The 16,154-nt window shown below is 44.7% G+C and overlaps 1 pseudogene; it reads right to left on the reverse strand.

Annotated features, from left to right (window-relative positions):
• Window positions 1-4,956: 4,956 nt before the first annotated feature.
• LOC146542360 (uncharacterized) lies at window positions 4,957-6,035 on the reverse strand (annotated as a pseudogene).
• Between the last annotated feature and the right edge of the window lie 10,119 nt (window positions 6,036-16,154).

The raw sequence follows: 16,154 nt of genomic DNA on the forward strand, positions 1-16,154 counted from the left end.
GCACCCACTGTCACTGAACAAAGTGCATATTGACAGTGTCGAGGTCACATGCTTTCACTGTGGAATGCCATCTCACTGAATTTTAAGCATTGGAAGAGATCACTGCAGATCATCCCATCCAACTTTCTGCTAAAGCAGGTTCCCTACAACAGGTTGTCCAGGAAAGCATACAGGTGGATTTTGAATGTCTCCAGAGAAGAAGTACTCAGCAGGTGATGGATTGTCTGCCTACCAACTCCATATATAACTGTGTGCTGCTGATGTGGAAGTTGTTGTATTTGGTCTCTGACAGCATTGCATCCTGTGACTAGCATCCCTGACTCTGATCCATAACTACTGTATAGCAATACTGTGAGAGGTTGACCAGGTATTTTCATGTAAACTAGTTTATATCTGAGAAAACTACCTTGTACAAATGAGGCCACATATGAAAGTCAATTCAGTTTTTTTGTTGATGGAAGAAACAGTTGAAATAGTAAACAGTGCTAGTGCTGCAGAACACATATGTCTAGGCAGGAAGCAGCACCATTATTGTTATCTACTCTTTGTAATCATTATGCTCTCTTCAAGATTGCAGAGGAGGTCAGTCACATTAAGCTTAATGTCATCCTGCAGTGATTAATTGCAGTCATGCCTAATCTCAGTCAGGAGCCGGTAATGAGCCACTTACATTTTCCCATTCAAATATTTCTGTTGAGCTTTTTGTAAGTGTGCAAATTAATCTAAATATTATGCTCAACAGGTGAAGGCACTTCACTATGCAAAAGCAGTGTCCTGAGTCAGCCAGGTGGGAGGAAGAAAACTTACACTGCATCAGGAGTCAAGAAGGTGAAGTAGGAGAGCAGAGGCCATGTGGGTCTGGCTGTGGGATGCTCCTACATGCAGGGAAGCCAGCAGAGTGCACTGTGAAGAGGAAGCTGGTCCATTATAGATAGTGAAACTGAGTACAAACTTGCACTAAGCTGAATGGTGCAGTCTGTATTATGGAAGAAAGAGATGTCATCCAGAGAGATCTCGACAGGCTTGAAAAGTCGGCCCATAAAAATATTCAGTAAAACCAAGTGCAATGTGTTGCACTTGGGTCTGATCAATCCCAGGTATGTCTGCAGAGTGAGAGAACTCATTGAAAGCAGTACTGGGGAGAAGGACCTGGGGCTGCTGGTGGATGGACCACTCAATGTGAGCCAGCAGTTTGCAGCCCAAAAGGCCAACAGCATCCTACGCTGCATCAAAAGAGAGGTCCCCCATGGGGAGAAGAGGGGATTGTTCGCCTCTGCTCTACCCTCATAAATCCCAGTCTATACTATGTACAGGCCTGGCGCCCCCAACACAAGAAGGTTGTGGAGCTGTTGCAGTGTGTCCAGTGGAGGGTCATGGGGATGATCAGAGGGCTGGAACACCTCTCCTGTCCAAAGAGGTTGAGAGAGTTGAGCTCATTTAGCTTGGAGAAGAGAAGACTCTGGGGAGACCTCATTGCGACCTTTCAGTACTTGAGGAGAGCTTACAAACAGGAGGAGATTGACTTTTTATGTGATCTGAAAGTGATAGGACAAGAGTAAAGGGCTTTGTACAAGGGGAAATTTAGGTTAGAGGTTAGGAAAAAATTCTTTACTCACGGGTTGGTGAGGCACTGGCAAAGCCCACAGACTTCGTGGATGCCTCATCCCTGGTGGTGTTCAAAGCCAGGTTGGATGGAACCTCGGGCAGTTTGGTTGGCAATCTTGCCCACAGCAGGCGACTTGGAACAGGATGATTTTCACAGTCCCTTCCACCCTAGGCCATTCTATGATTCTGTGATTTATCCAAAAGTTTTTTGTGTTGAATGTAGCCTTAAACAAAGAACCTGAGTACAACTGTGCCACATGCAGTATCCACTCCAAATCCCTCCTGCCCCATCTCCACTTGTTTATTAAAAACATTTGTAATAATGCTGTATTAGGAGTTACAACTCTAGTTTGTTTTTTACTTAGAGCTGGCTTGCTTTAAGGGTAATCTTAAATTAGTTATGTAAGAAGTGAAGCATTTCATAGAATCATAGAATCACCAAGGTTGGAAAAGTCCTAAAAGATCATCCAGTTCACCTGCCACCAATAGCTCCCACTAAACCATGTCCCTCAACACAGCATCCAGTCTTTCCTTCAACACCCCCAGGGTTGGCGACTCCACCACCTCCCTGGGCAGTCCATTCCAGTGCCTGACCACCCTTTCTGAAAAGTAATACTTCCTGATGTCCGGCTTGAATCTCCCCTGCTGTAGCTTGAAACCATTCCCTCTGGTCCTATCACTAATGACACAAGAGAAGAGGCCGACCCCCAGCTCACTACAACCTCCCTTCAGGAAGTTATAGAGAGCAGTGAGGTCTCCCCTGAGCCTCCTCTTCTCCAGGCTGAACATTCCCAGCTCCTTCAGCCTCTCCTCATACGGCCGGTGCTCCAGACCCCTCACCAGCTTTGTTGCCCTCCTTTGAACACGTTCCAGGGCCTCAATGTCTTTCTTGCAGTGAGGGGCCCAAAACTGGACACAGTACTCGAGGTGCGGCCTCACCAGTGCTGAGTACAGGGGAACAACCGCCTCTCTGCTCCTGCTGGCAACACTGTTTCTGATGCAAGCCAGGATGCCATTGGCCTTCTTGGCCACCCAGGCACACTGTGGGCTCATGTTCAGCCGAGTATCAATCAATACCCCCAGGGCCATTTCCTCGACGCAGTCCTCCAGCCACACCGCCCCAGGCCTGTAGCGTCACCTGGGGTTGTTGTGGCCGAAGTGCAGGACCCGGCATTTGGCCTTGTTGAACCTCATCCCGCTGGCTTCAGCCCAGCTCTCCAGCCTGTCCAGATCCCTCTGTATGGCCTCGCTACCCCCAGGCAGATCCACACTTCCAGCCAATTTGGTGTCATCTGCGAATTTACTGAGAGTGCACTCGATGCCCTCATCCAGGTCATCAGTAAAGATATTGAAGAGGACAGGCCCCAGCACCGACCCCTGGGGAACACCATTCATGACCGGTTGCCAGCCGGACTTAACTCCATTCACCACCACTCTCTGAGCCCGGCCCTCCAGCCGGCTCCTTACCCAGCCAAGAGTGTGCCCATCCAAGCCTTGGGCTGCCAGCTTCTGCAGGAGAATACTGTGGGAGACAGTGTCAAAGGCTTTGCTGAAGTCTAGGTAGACCACATCAACAGCCTTTCCCTCATCCACCAGATGGGTCACTAGATCATAGAAGGAGATCAGGTTGGTCAAACAGGACCTGCCCTTCATGAACCCATGCTGGCTAGGCCTGATCTCCCGGTCATCCTGCACATGCCGCATGATCTCCCTCAAGACAATCTGCTCCATAACTTTCCCTGGCACCGAGGTCAGGCTAACAGGCCTGTAGTTCCCCGGATCCTCCTTATGACCTTTCTTGTAAATTGGAGTCACATTGGCAAGCCTCCAGTCTTCTGGGACCTCACCAGTCAACAAGGAGCGCTGATAGATGATGGAAAGCAGCTTGGCTATCACCTCCGCCAGCTCCCTCAGCACTCTCGGGTGGATCTCATCTGGCCCCATAGACTTGTGGAGTCCAGTTGGAGTAGTAGGTCTCTGACTGTTTCTGACTGTTTCTTCCAGAATCACAGGGGGGTTAGTGTGCTCCCCAGCTGAGATTACCAGGTCAGAGAGAGGAGTATCCTGAGGATAACTGGTCTGACTTTTAAAGACAGACGTAAAGAAGGCATTCAGAACCTCCGCCTTTTCCTTATCCTCAGTGGTCACATTCCCAGCCTCATCCAGCAAAGAGTGGATATTCTCCTTTGTCCTCCTCTTACTGTTAGTGTATTTATAAAAGAGTTTCTTATTCCTTTTCACCCCAGCGACCAGGTTAAATTCAAGCTGGGCTTTTGCCTTTCTGATTTCACCTCTACACATCCTAATGACTTCCTTGTATTCATTCTGAGTTGCCTGTCCCTCTTTCCACAGGTGGTAGATTCTCTTTTTCTCCCAGAGCCTTAAGAATAGCTCCCTATTCATCCATGCCAGTCTTCTTTCCCGCCAGCTCATTTTGCAGCTCAGGGGGACTGCCTGCTCCTGCCACCTTAAGACTTCCTTCTTGAAGAGCAACCAGCTCTCTTGGACCCCTTTACTCGCTAAGACTGAATGCCAGGGGACTCCCCCTATTAGTCTCTTGAACAATTCAAAGTCTGCCCTCCTGAAGTCCAAGGTAGCAGTTTTACTATTCCCCCTCCAGGCTCCACCATGAATCGAGAAATGTATCATTTCATGGTCACTCTGTCCAAGACAGCCTCCAACCTCCACATCTCCCACCAGACCTTCCCTGTTTGTGAACAGCAGGTCTAGTGGGGCAGTTCCCCTCGTGGGCTCTCTGACCAGCTGCATCAGGAAGTTATCCTCTATGCATTCCAGAAACCTCCTAGATTGCTTCTTCTGTGCTGTACTCCCAGCATATGTCAGGGAAGTTAAAGTCCCCCATGAAGGGCTGGCGACTGTGCAGCTCTTGCCAGCTGCTTATAGAATACCTCATCTGTCTCTTCATCCTGGTTTGGAGGTCTATAACAGACGCCCACCAGGGTGCCTGTCTTGTCAGCCCTTCCTCTGATCTTTACCCAAAGGGATTCAACGTTATCTTCCCCAGTCCCAATCTCAGTAGCATAAAAGCATTCCCTAACGTAGAGAGCAACACCACCACACCGCCTTCCTTGCCTATCCTTCCTAAAGAGTTTGTAGCCATCCATTGCAGCGCTCCAGTCATGGGAGCAATCCCACCACGTTTCCATTATGGCAACTAGGTCATAGTTTGCCTGCTGCACAATGGCTTCCAACTCTTCTTGCTTGTTGCCCATGCTGCGTGCATTAGTGTAGACGCACCTCAGCTGAGCCCCTCGCCTCTCACCTAATCCCAACATCACTTCCCCAGGCTGATCTCTAGTAGGCCTGGCTTTATCCCCTTCCCCTTCCTATCTAGTTTAAAGCTCTCTCTACAAGTCTCACCACCTCCTGGGCAAGTATCCATCTCCCTTTTGGAGACAGGCAATTCCCATCAGCAGATCTCAGGCCAGGTGTCGAATAGACCACCCCATGATCAAAGAATCCAAAATTTTTGCGCTTGCACCAGCCTCTCAGCCATGCATTTATAAGATGGCTTTTCCTGGTCATCTCGGTGTTTGTCCCTGCCACCAAGGGAATACTGGCAAACACTACTTGTATGCCCGCTCCATCAACTAACTTCCCCAGTCTCCTAAAATCATTTTTTATAATCCTCAGGCTTCTATTAGTGATCCCATCGCTGCCGGCCTGAACTATCAATAAAGGATAATAATCAGACGGGCGGATAAGGCTGGGGAGTTTTCTAGAAATATCCCTGACCTGGGCCACAGGAAGGCAGCACACCTCCCTACAGGTAGGGTCAGGCTGACATATTGGACCCTCTGTTTCTCCCAGAAGAGAGTTGTAGGCAACTCACCCTCCTTTCTTTCTTGGAGGAGGCAGTCTTCAAACGTGGAGCTGACCGCCTCACCTTTGGCAAGTTTGGCGGCAGTGCTCCCACGTCATCATCACTCACCACTCCCTCTGGTTTCAGGGCTTCATACCTGTTACAGAGAGGGACCAGGGGAACCGAGGTAGGTCGGGATGGGGGTTGCCTGCGACGCTGGGCTGAGACCTGCTGCCATTCCTCCTCCTCTCAAGCTGTCTCTCCCTGTTTGACTATGATGAGAGAGAGGGTCCATTACTCCCTCAATCTGGGAAGTGCAATCTCTGCACCTTTCTTGCAGAGAGTCACTCCACCAGTCAATCTCCCCCTCGCACCCTCTGATGGTCTGCAGTCTATCTACCTCCTCCCTAAGCTCCACCACCAGGTTGAGCAGCTCATCCAGCTGCTCACACTGCACGCAAGTGGCATCCTTCCCATCCTCCCCCGGCAGCAGCAGGCTGAGGCACTCCGGGCAGCCAGAGACCTGAACCACCACATTATTGAGCAGACCCTCTGTCTGGGTTGACACAGTCTTTGCGTGGGAAGCACGTTTCCTGGTGAGGACCATGTTTGAAGTGGTGGCGTCAGGGCCTGTCAACAGGAGAGCAAGTCACCTGAGAAAAAGACAAGAGCACCCACCCTGTATCTTGCTGATACAAGACACAGCCTCCACTCCCACTGCTACCTTATTGAACAGACAGTGTAGGCGGCCCTTACACACTGACTACCTCCACTCTAGGTGGTCACAACAGCTTTCTACACCTTCTGTGTTGTGTTGTGTAGCTCCCGCCTCCCTGGTCACTTTTTATCCACACAGCAAATGGGTCAAGGTCAATCTCCAGAGTTAAAGAGCAGGCAGTGTCAGCTCCGCCCTAGGTGAGTCAGGAGCCTGCTCACAAGCTCCCAGCTGCTAGCCCAGGCAGAGCACTGTTGCTGGCTCCAAAAAAGTCTAAAAAAGAGCTTTTTTGGTTGCTTTTCTTCACTCCAGATCCCTTGCCCACCACAGTTTTACCTGCTTGAAGCTAGTCTCTGTAGTAAATTTCTTATACAGGGCACTGTACTAGGATCCCCACTGTATGTGGTTTTCTCTTGCATGTCCCATTACACAGGTCTGTAGGAAAGAATCAAAGAATCCTGGAAAGGCATAGGTTGGAAGAGACCATAAAGCCCACTCAGCTCCACCTTCTAGCTGTGAGCTAGTTGCCATTCACTGGGTGAGACTGTCCAGGACCTCACCCAACCTGGCCTTGAATTGAATGCACAAGAAAAGCACAGAAGGTTTTAATGGGCCTGTGGGGAGGAATTTGGTCAGCCTGTAGCTCCCAGGAATAATACACAAAATGTCACGTGTCTCACAAAGTCACGAGCTTTATTCCACATATACTTAGCAGGTCTTCCAAAATTCTGATTAATTCATGCACATAGAATCTACATATCCCCAGTGGATTAGACATGCTAATGTGTATTTTAGCAATAGAAGAGATTCTGCAGTTCGAATGGTGATGGTGGGACAGCCAAGACCCTTAAGTCAGAGCGAAGGAACAATGTCATCTGCTGATAAATGCAAATGGGTGCTTTTTTGCCAAGTGCTGCAGAACTGTTCTAGTCTCCACAGAGACATTATTTTAATTTTATTTGAGAATCTTTTATGTCAGTTTTCTATTTCAATTTGCAAAGTCAGGGGGACTTTTAATTGAACTTTGAACACATTATTACATATGTCATGATGCTACCAATTTCTTAGGGATTCCTACAGGAATACCATTTTAATTTTTATAACTTTTTAAAGTGGAAATGATAGCATAACTTGTATGCAGTGTTCTAGTTACGCTTGGGCATGAGCAGTGTTTCAGACAGACAAAAAGGCAGTGAACATGGAGTTTGGACAGAAGACTTTCAGTTACAGCATGAGCTGCAGAGCTGCAATGGCATCTGTCAGAGTAGCAAGGTTTTATCCTTCTGACATCAAGTGGAGATGTGACAGCCAAAGAAAGATATGTAGAACAAAGTCTTCAGCCCTGCTGTAACAGTCCCTACTGTTCCTGTTTGAAATTTATTTATGAACAGAGGTTAGAAGAAGAAAAATAATCAGGTAAATCACAGTGGAACAGAAAAAAGGAGGTGAAGTCCTGGTTGTATCTTCGTAAAACTAAGGGCAAATGCACGAGTTTCCAGTAGAACTACAGGGTTGCTAAAGTGCATGCTTTTTCAAAATTACATGTGATTAAAAATGTGGTTGGTCACTTTAGACAGCAGCAGAAGGTTCCATACCAGATACATGAGGAGTAGCGCCTTAAAAATAGCACCAGATAGTTTGGAGATGAGTTGTTCCACCTTTCAGTACATAAGCACCTTTTCCTAAAGAGAATCTGAGAGGAGGTCAAATTTCAAAGCACTGCATTTCATGAGTAGAATAGGTGTCTCAGCTGAACTAGATGCACTGCTGAAAAGCTTGGCCACCTTACACTAGAGCAGGATGCATTCTGCAAACAAGCAGCCAGATTAGACTGAAAACTTGCCTGCTCCTCATCTTCACTAGTTACAGATGTCAGTTTGGCATTTTGAGGCTGCTGAGATGCTCCCACTGCTCTGAGTCACCTGTATTTAACTATTGTCACTGAAAGAGGCACACATCTTCTTCAGGGTTCAGACGCAGAACCCTCAAGACAAGGATGAGTTAAAGTTTATAATCAAGGATCCTGACACCCATAAAAGATAGTTGTTCACATCTGTACTTTGTGAATATTAAAGATAATAAGTGTGCAATCTCACAACTCAGGGAATATATATCAGGGAATTGGAGATTGTTGTGATAGAAGTTTTTAGAAGACTGATGGAACAGGCCAATTTTAAACTCAAAAGCCTTTATTAAATTCATTCATTAACAACTCATTTTGGGCTAATATTTAGTCCTTATACAGTCTTAACCATCTTCAGTATGCATATAAAATGGAAACATGGTGGGTGTCCATGGAAGTCCAGGAAGTCTGGTCAGTCCTCAAGAATGTGCAGGAGCAGGCAGCCCCTCTATGCCATAAGGTAAACTGGTGGGGAAGAAGATGGATGTGGACTAGGGAGCTTTTTGTGAGGTTCCAGGAGAAAAAGACAAAAAAAAAGAAAAACTTTTTAACAAATACATTAATAGTGAGGGGAGGGCTAAGGAGAATCTCCCTCCCTTCCTGGATGTGGCACAGAACATGACCACTGAGGATAAGGAAAAGGCTGAGGTTCTCAATGCCTTCTTTACATCTGTCTCTAAAAGTCAGACCAATTATCCTTGGAGCACTCTACCCCTAGGATATCTCAGATAGGGAGCAGAATAACCCCCCACGATTCAAGGAGAAACAGTTAAGAGACCTGCTACTACACCTGGACTGCCACAAGTTCCATGGGGTCGAAGGGGATCTACTTGAGGATGCTGAGGAGGCTGGCAGGGATGATAGCCAAGCCACTTTCCATCATCTATCAGCATTCCTGATCAATTGAAGAGGTCCCAGAGGATTGGGGGCTTGCCAGTGTGACTCCCATGTACAAGAAATGTCATAAGGATCATCTGGGGAACTCCAGGACTGTCAGCTTGCTGCCAGGTAAGTTATGGAGCAGATCAACTTGAGGGAGATCACATGCCATGTACAGGACAACTAGGAGATCAGGTCTAGCCAGCAGTGGCTCATGAGAGGCAGGTTCTGCTTGACCAACCTGATCTCCTTTGATGATCCAGAAACCTGCCTAGTGGATGAGGGAAGGTCTGTTAATGTAGCCTACTGCAAAGCCTAAAAATGATTCAAATGATTCACAATGACTTGGGCTTGTTTTAAGTTGTTCTGAAAAAAATGAACATTACTCCTCTGATGCCAGTTGAAAGCCCTTTAAACAGTGAACCTTCCTGAGTATGTAGCTGAGCATAAGTAGTCTGGATTAGAAACATCTGAAACTAAACATCACCTTAAATGAAGTATATAACTTTAAACTCCTTGCATCTTAATAGAGAAAAAAAATGTAGGTGCTCTGCAGCATGATATGACTGAAGGCAGTATCACAGCACGATGCAGGGAAAAAACCAGTTCCTCAGGACGGCAGTAAAAATACATGTATTTTGCTTTTCCAGAGACTAAACAAAGGTATTCTTAATAGAGCTGACTGGGGGTAGAAGGAATACTGGAGCTGCCAACATCAACCATTTCTCAGGTATTGTAGGGAAAGATATGAGTGTTTTACATATTTTGTGGGAAGTCCCTAGAGAAAACAATAATGAGGGAAGGAAAAGTATTCACTGGCACATAAGCAAGCAAAAATAAAGCAGATGCCAAAGCATGTCATTAAGGGAGACTTTTTCAAAGACAACAGTAGTTCACTGCTCAAGTTACACTAAAAATCTCCCCTCTAAAGGCCTTCACAGATGCTGTAGTAACTCTTTTCCTTCTCTTATTCAAAGGGTAGTGAATGTTCTGCAGGATGGATCCCTCAATAATCACATAGCGAAGCAGATGGGATTAGAATAAAACAAAGCTAAATCATAGTTTTTAAAAAGCTGGCCCTTATCTTGAATGTGGTGTGTGCCTAGTCAAACACTGAAGGCACTCAGTCACAAAGTACAAATCAAAAAATATCCCAGTATTAATCTCTGTGTTTTTCATCTTATCAGGTACACAATATCCTCTTAACTTCTACCAATGGCCCATATATTTATTTGTTTTTCTGCAAGCCTTTTAGCCATCAGACTTCCTTCTGGTTAAGATCATTGTTTGTGGCCAACTAAATTTGGCCAAGTGGCCCTATGAAAGACAACTCAGTTCCAGGTGAACTCCTATAGAATTACTATGGCCATGGTCATATTTTTTAGGAATAACTGTTTCTTACACTGAAAAATGTAAAGGAGAGGTTTTCGATAGGTGGATGAAACTAATATTCAAAATTAAATTGAAATTATGAAGATATAAAAAAACACCCAATATCCAGCTATCATGTGGATGTCTGATAATACAGATATATAAGAAAAGGAAGGATTTGGGGAGAGCTGTGAAGAATCCAGTTGCAGCTTAAACATTTATTTGTTTCTTGAAGAAAAATGTCTAGCCTGAGATCTATCCAAATTTGTGCATTTTTCCTTTTAGTTTCCTTACTCATATATTGCCTTCCTGTATATATGACATCCATCAAATTCTGCAAGATAAAATAAGAGGATGTAATGAAACTGCAATCGCAGAGAGAGAAGCTTAGAAAAAATTAAAGTTTGTGACCTTGCTTTTCAAATCTAACAGATCAGAGAACTAAGAAAAATTACTGCAGCAAAAAATGGTGATTTCTACAGGGAATTTATCCGCCACCTGTCACACAACTTATCCATTGCCAATGGCCTTAAAAAAATAATTCTTATTTTTATTTTTATTTTTATTTTTATTTTTATTTTTATTTTTATTTTTATTTTTATTTTTATTTTTATTTTTATTTTATTATTTTGCAATGAACACAGGAGTGGTGAATACTTCATAGTAATTTAAAAGAAGACTACTCTGTGGGAGGATTTTAATTAAACTAATGATTGGGCTTTGCACATATCTTTATGACACAACTTAAGGTTCTGGTATTGTACTGAGGGGGCAAGGTGCAATTTTTCTATGAGGGGTGCTCCAAAAGTAATGTCTCCTGTTTTGTGATGTTGGCCCACAATGTCAGAGGCAGAAGGTGGTGATATGGCAGTTGAGGTTGAGTGTTTCTGCCAATATTCTGTTACATTTTGCTGCCATCTGGTAGGTGGGAGCAGAAGGGCAGTCTGACAGAATGGTGTCTGATATGGAAGTGCGTATGTAGTGAAGGTGTGTCCGTTCTTCCATGTGGAAAAAATGGCACCTGTTGGCATTCATTGATATTTTCTGAACAGTGGATGTGAGCACAGAGAGGTGGTGAACGTTGTGTTTCAGCAGTGGTGGCAGTGGGACGCCTCCACTGGTGCAGATTGTTACAAGCGTAGTATGCAGGCTCTTGTTCGTCACCGGCAAAAATACATAGCTAATTGTGTGACCACGTTGGAAAACAGTGTTTTGTAGATGAGAATTTGCTCTATCGAAGAGTTATTGGTTTCTTTCTATCTGTTGTAGTTTCCATGGAAATAAACAAATAGAAGGCATAACTTTCAGCACAGCCATCCATTCTACAGAGAAGAAAGAAAAATGTATAGGGCATACCCGACCCTGCCCTTTTGTACAGCCTGTCTTTTGTGTTAGAGCCTTTTTTTCCCCGGTATCTCTGTGAACTGTAACCACCAGCAGCTGCTGTTTCTTTAAGTGGGAGCCATTTGGTCCCTCTCTCCCTCCTGGGGCGCTCTGAGGCACTCTGATGGCCTGTGCAGCCTAGGTCAGGAGGCACCATTTGTTCTCCCATCCAGGTGACGAGGGCTCAAAGCTGGTTCAATGGTGGGCAGAGCCATTGGAGCAAGGAGGAGATGGCTGTGCTGCTGTTGCTTCTGCTGCTTCTGCTTCCCAGTGAAGAGATCCCACTTCAGGCTGCCCATTAACAGGAAGTGAGATCTAAGTGCATCCACTTGGAAGTGTGGAGATGCCTTTACAGATTCCTCTCATGATAGCGATGTGGCTTTTCACATCCTCTTTCTCCTTATTTGATTTAGTCCCATGGCTTCAGATTGTGCAGCTATAGGTGGCCTGCTCCAAACAAGAATCAGCACAAGGGCTTCTAGCTCCCAGTCAGTGCCGTGCCCTAAGCCAACCTTGTTACACACACTGAAGAACCCTTCTTAAAAAGGCACTGCTGCCAAGGACTGACTTTAAGGCTGCTTTTTCCTGGCATCTTAGGTTGGCTCTCCTTTTTAACACAATACTGAACGCTCAGCTCAGCATTTTGATTTTTTAACCCAGTGTCTGGCACTCAATCTTGCTGAGCAGAAAGTGTTAAGCTGTGGGTTCTCAGGCAGGATCAGAGGGCTATGCAATCAGACAGGCCAATGTCTGCAGCTTGAGAGTTCTGTGGAGTATGAATGCCTTTCTTTCACTCCAAAGCCACTGTGATCAAGATGTGCTCCCTGGCAGCCTTTGAGTGCCTGGAGTATATGGACACAGGCCAAATTAATGCTCTGCTTTGCACGGTTCTCCAGAAAGGGAAGGTATGTTTCGTCCTCTCCTAAAGAAAGAACATGAGGAAAAATCAGTGAAGACATGTGAGCTGACTGTGAAATCTGAATAATACTTAGTGCACACAGAAAAGTAGAGAGCTTAAGAGCTCTGTGTATGCCCGTCTCATTCTCATCAGTTGGTCCCTTTATTATGCTTGAACTGAAAACAAGCAGTCAGAGATGATAAAAGAGTTGTTAAATTTTCTAATAATTAAGTTTAATGCATAGTAGAGGATTTGAGGTAAATTAATTTGGAAAAGTTTAATAATAATTGTAGGAGACTAAGGAAAAAGGAAGACTATTCATTTCCATCACTGTCAGTTATTTTTCCATCTCTAGAAATCATTTCCATTCAGAGGTACCACTGAAGACACTGATAGCTGGGTGTTCAACCATATGGGAAAAAAGGATATGTTCACCATCATTACTGAATCAGGAGATCATCTGCCTCTGAGACATCTGTCTGGTAGCTCTCAGTCACACAAACATTTTGGTATGAAGTTTAAGGTCAGCAAGGCTGACCATCCCAGAATCACTACAGCAATAGGACTGTATGCACTGGAGATACATTGGAATGTGGTATGAAATTTAATGGGTTAAAACAATTCTTTCTGTATTTATTTTACCATACAGTAGGTATGATTCACCAGAATGACTTAATAGCAGGATACCGGGCTTTAATTATTCCCTTAATTCCTCAGTTGTTCCATTTTCTGCATTGACCACCTGCTGCAGAAATGCATAGAAGATTGAAATCTTTCATGTGAGGGAGAAAAGAAAGGAGGGGGGATGGTTTCTAACCTCGTGCTGATAGAGAAGTCTTTCCAAAAGTGAAGGGAATATGAAGATCCATAGGGATATTTTTCCAGAAGGCTGCAAACAGACTGCCATTATAGCTCACAACATTTAACTTCAAGCTCACTTCCTTTAACTTCAATAGTCCTTATCCTCCCTCGGCGCTTACCCTAATGTATTTACAGAAGATTGCATCTGTGCTTGAAGCTCTTTTCGGTTGATCTAAACATGCTGAGATCCTTTGGTTGTCCTGCATACACTTCTCCATCATCGAGCTCAGAAAAGGTTAGCAGAGCTATGAAGATGAAGCTGCAAGGCCAATGTTGTACGAGAAAGCTGTGGCTTCTGAAGTTCTGGCTTCTGAAGCAGTCTTTCAGACTTGGGGGTAAGAACAGATTTCTCCCTTGAAGGACTCCACGTGACGTCCAGTGTATGTCAAAGAGCAGCATGGTCTCCCTTCACAAGTTCTGGCATAGTCCTTTCCAATTGTTCTTGTTTTTAAAGAGGCAGGCAGCTGGGCTCAGTCTTATTTATGTACGAAAAAGAAATCCAAAGTCATCCTCTAAGAATTATTCTGTCAGCTCAAACTGCAACCCCTGCCCATTTGCAGAAGGTGATGGGAGCGGAGCTGACAAGGATGAGTGTCAGGGTGCAGATGCAGAGCCACAGGGACCTTGCTTTGTGCACCTCAGAGCACCAGTGTTGGGCAGGTGCAAGCAGGGAGGGCTTTTCTGTTTGGAGAACGTTCAGAAGGCTGTCTGCAGGAGTGTAAGAAGGAAACACATACAGCAGTACTGTATGATGTTACAGATAACTGTAATATGAAGAGAGGGTAAGGAAATGAGTGACTTTGCCACAACAGACTCTTTAATTATCCATAAAGGATATATATCTGGGAAGAGGGCAGCTTGCAAACAGGGCCCTTAAGCATTAAATCAGCAGATGACTCTTGTTTGGTTGTCAGTTAAGAATATGAAAAACTTTAAAAAGATTTCCATGTTACCGTGGCTTTGATGATCCACAATTGCATCTGAGTACACACTTAAACCTGATTCAGCAGCTCACTTCAGTGACTTACTTCTTGTTCAGTGATTTCACTCATTGACCTGAATTACTGTGCTCTTACGAACCTAACAATAGCATGAGAAGCTATGATAAATGTCTCTCCCTTTCCTGCAAGTCTCCCCAGGTATCTTCTTCACCTCAGGTAACTTGATTAAACAGATTAATTAGTGAAATTTCTGGCTGCCAGTGACCAGTCGGTCAGATAGAAGTGTTCTTTACTATGTTCCACCACAGGCTGATGCAGAAAAAGGAATCAAAGAGCAACAAAGTACACATACGAAAACAGGCAGAGGCAAGACTGAGGAGAAAGGAGAAAAGATCATAACTTGCAGGTTTTTTAAACAGAAACACCTATAAACTTCTTAACTGCATAACAATTTAAATACTCTTTTTGCATGAGGAAGAGAGACAGTGTTGGTGAACTGCAATTTTATCATGTCATCTACTTTTCACCTCTCATTTGGCTGTGCTCATGGCATTGGGAATTAGCAGTTTCAGGGTCAGTACTGTTAAGCAACATTTTTTCAAGTTACAGTTCACCTTAAGCTGACAAATATTGCTGTAGATATCTGGGTATCTCATACTGCTGGACTGCGAAACTGAAGCATAGCGGTAGAAAAATTCTGTACAGAATTGAAGCCACTTGCTTTTCCTTTACATAGTCATTTATGTTTGTTTGTTTGTTTGTTTGTTTTTTAATAACAAACCATTCACTGTCAAAGACTTTGAAGAAAAAGATTTTGAAAGCTAACTAAGCTAACTCTGGAGCTAAATTCCTGTGATTGGGTTTGTCCTTTTTTCCATTTCACTTGTGAGAATAAAGCAGTAAAAAAAATTTCTCTAGCAGTGGTTTTTCCCTTGAGATTTTACTTTAAAGTCTTTTATGCTCTGGAGTCTAATGCAATTACTATAAGAAGCAGACAGAACAAGGAATCTTCATATATTTAACAATCTAGCAAAATTAGTAGTAGTAGTGGTGCTTGCAACTTTAATCCTTTGTGTGGGAAGCATCATCACAGTTCCTTCTATAATGACCATCCTGCCTTGTTTGAAGGAAGAAGGCATCTCCAGCCATGGCACCAGTGGGGTGTTTGGTGTGTCCACGGTGCACACAGTTGGCTGGCTCCCTGCTCTCACAGCCATGTGGCTGTAATCGTTGCTTTATGAAGTCTGCTAAGGCAGCTTGTGCAGGAAGCTCACACAGCCTCACACCAGAGTCTGAGACACAGTGCTGACTATAAGAAGGCTGCAATCAGCTGAGGTGAGTGGGCTAAAGTCAGTGTAGGGATTACCATGGAAGTAGCTCTCTGTATCCACGAAGAGTAGGGTGAGAGAGAGGCAGCATTAAGCAGTGGTAAGGTAGTGGTGCTTGGACATCAGGAGTAACTGCTGGTGTTTTCCAACCCTAGAATGAACCACTGTGGGAAGCTGTGCAATCTGCCCCCGGGGTCTGCAGGACAGATAGGATGAGCACTGGCAGAAACAAATGGAGTGGTTTCTTCACCACTGGAGCAAAGGAAGAGGCTAAATAGATGCCAGGTCCTGCTGACTTAGATGATTTTACAAGTGTATTCCAGTGTGGAGAAGAAAAAGAAGCTCTGCAATATTGCATACTATAAAGTGTTCCCAATGGAACCACATCTAATTAGATCAGGCTCTCCACCCCTGCTCGCAAAACACCCAGCAAGTACTGGAATGAAA

This window comes from Meleagris gallopavo, chromosome Z (genome assembly GCF_905368555.1).
Source record: "Meleagris gallopavo chromosome Z, MGAL_WU_HG_1.1, whole genome shotgun sequence".
Taxonomy (NCBI): domain Eukaryota; kingdom Metazoa; phylum Chordata; class Aves; order Galliformes; family Phasianidae; genus Meleagris; species Meleagris gallopavo.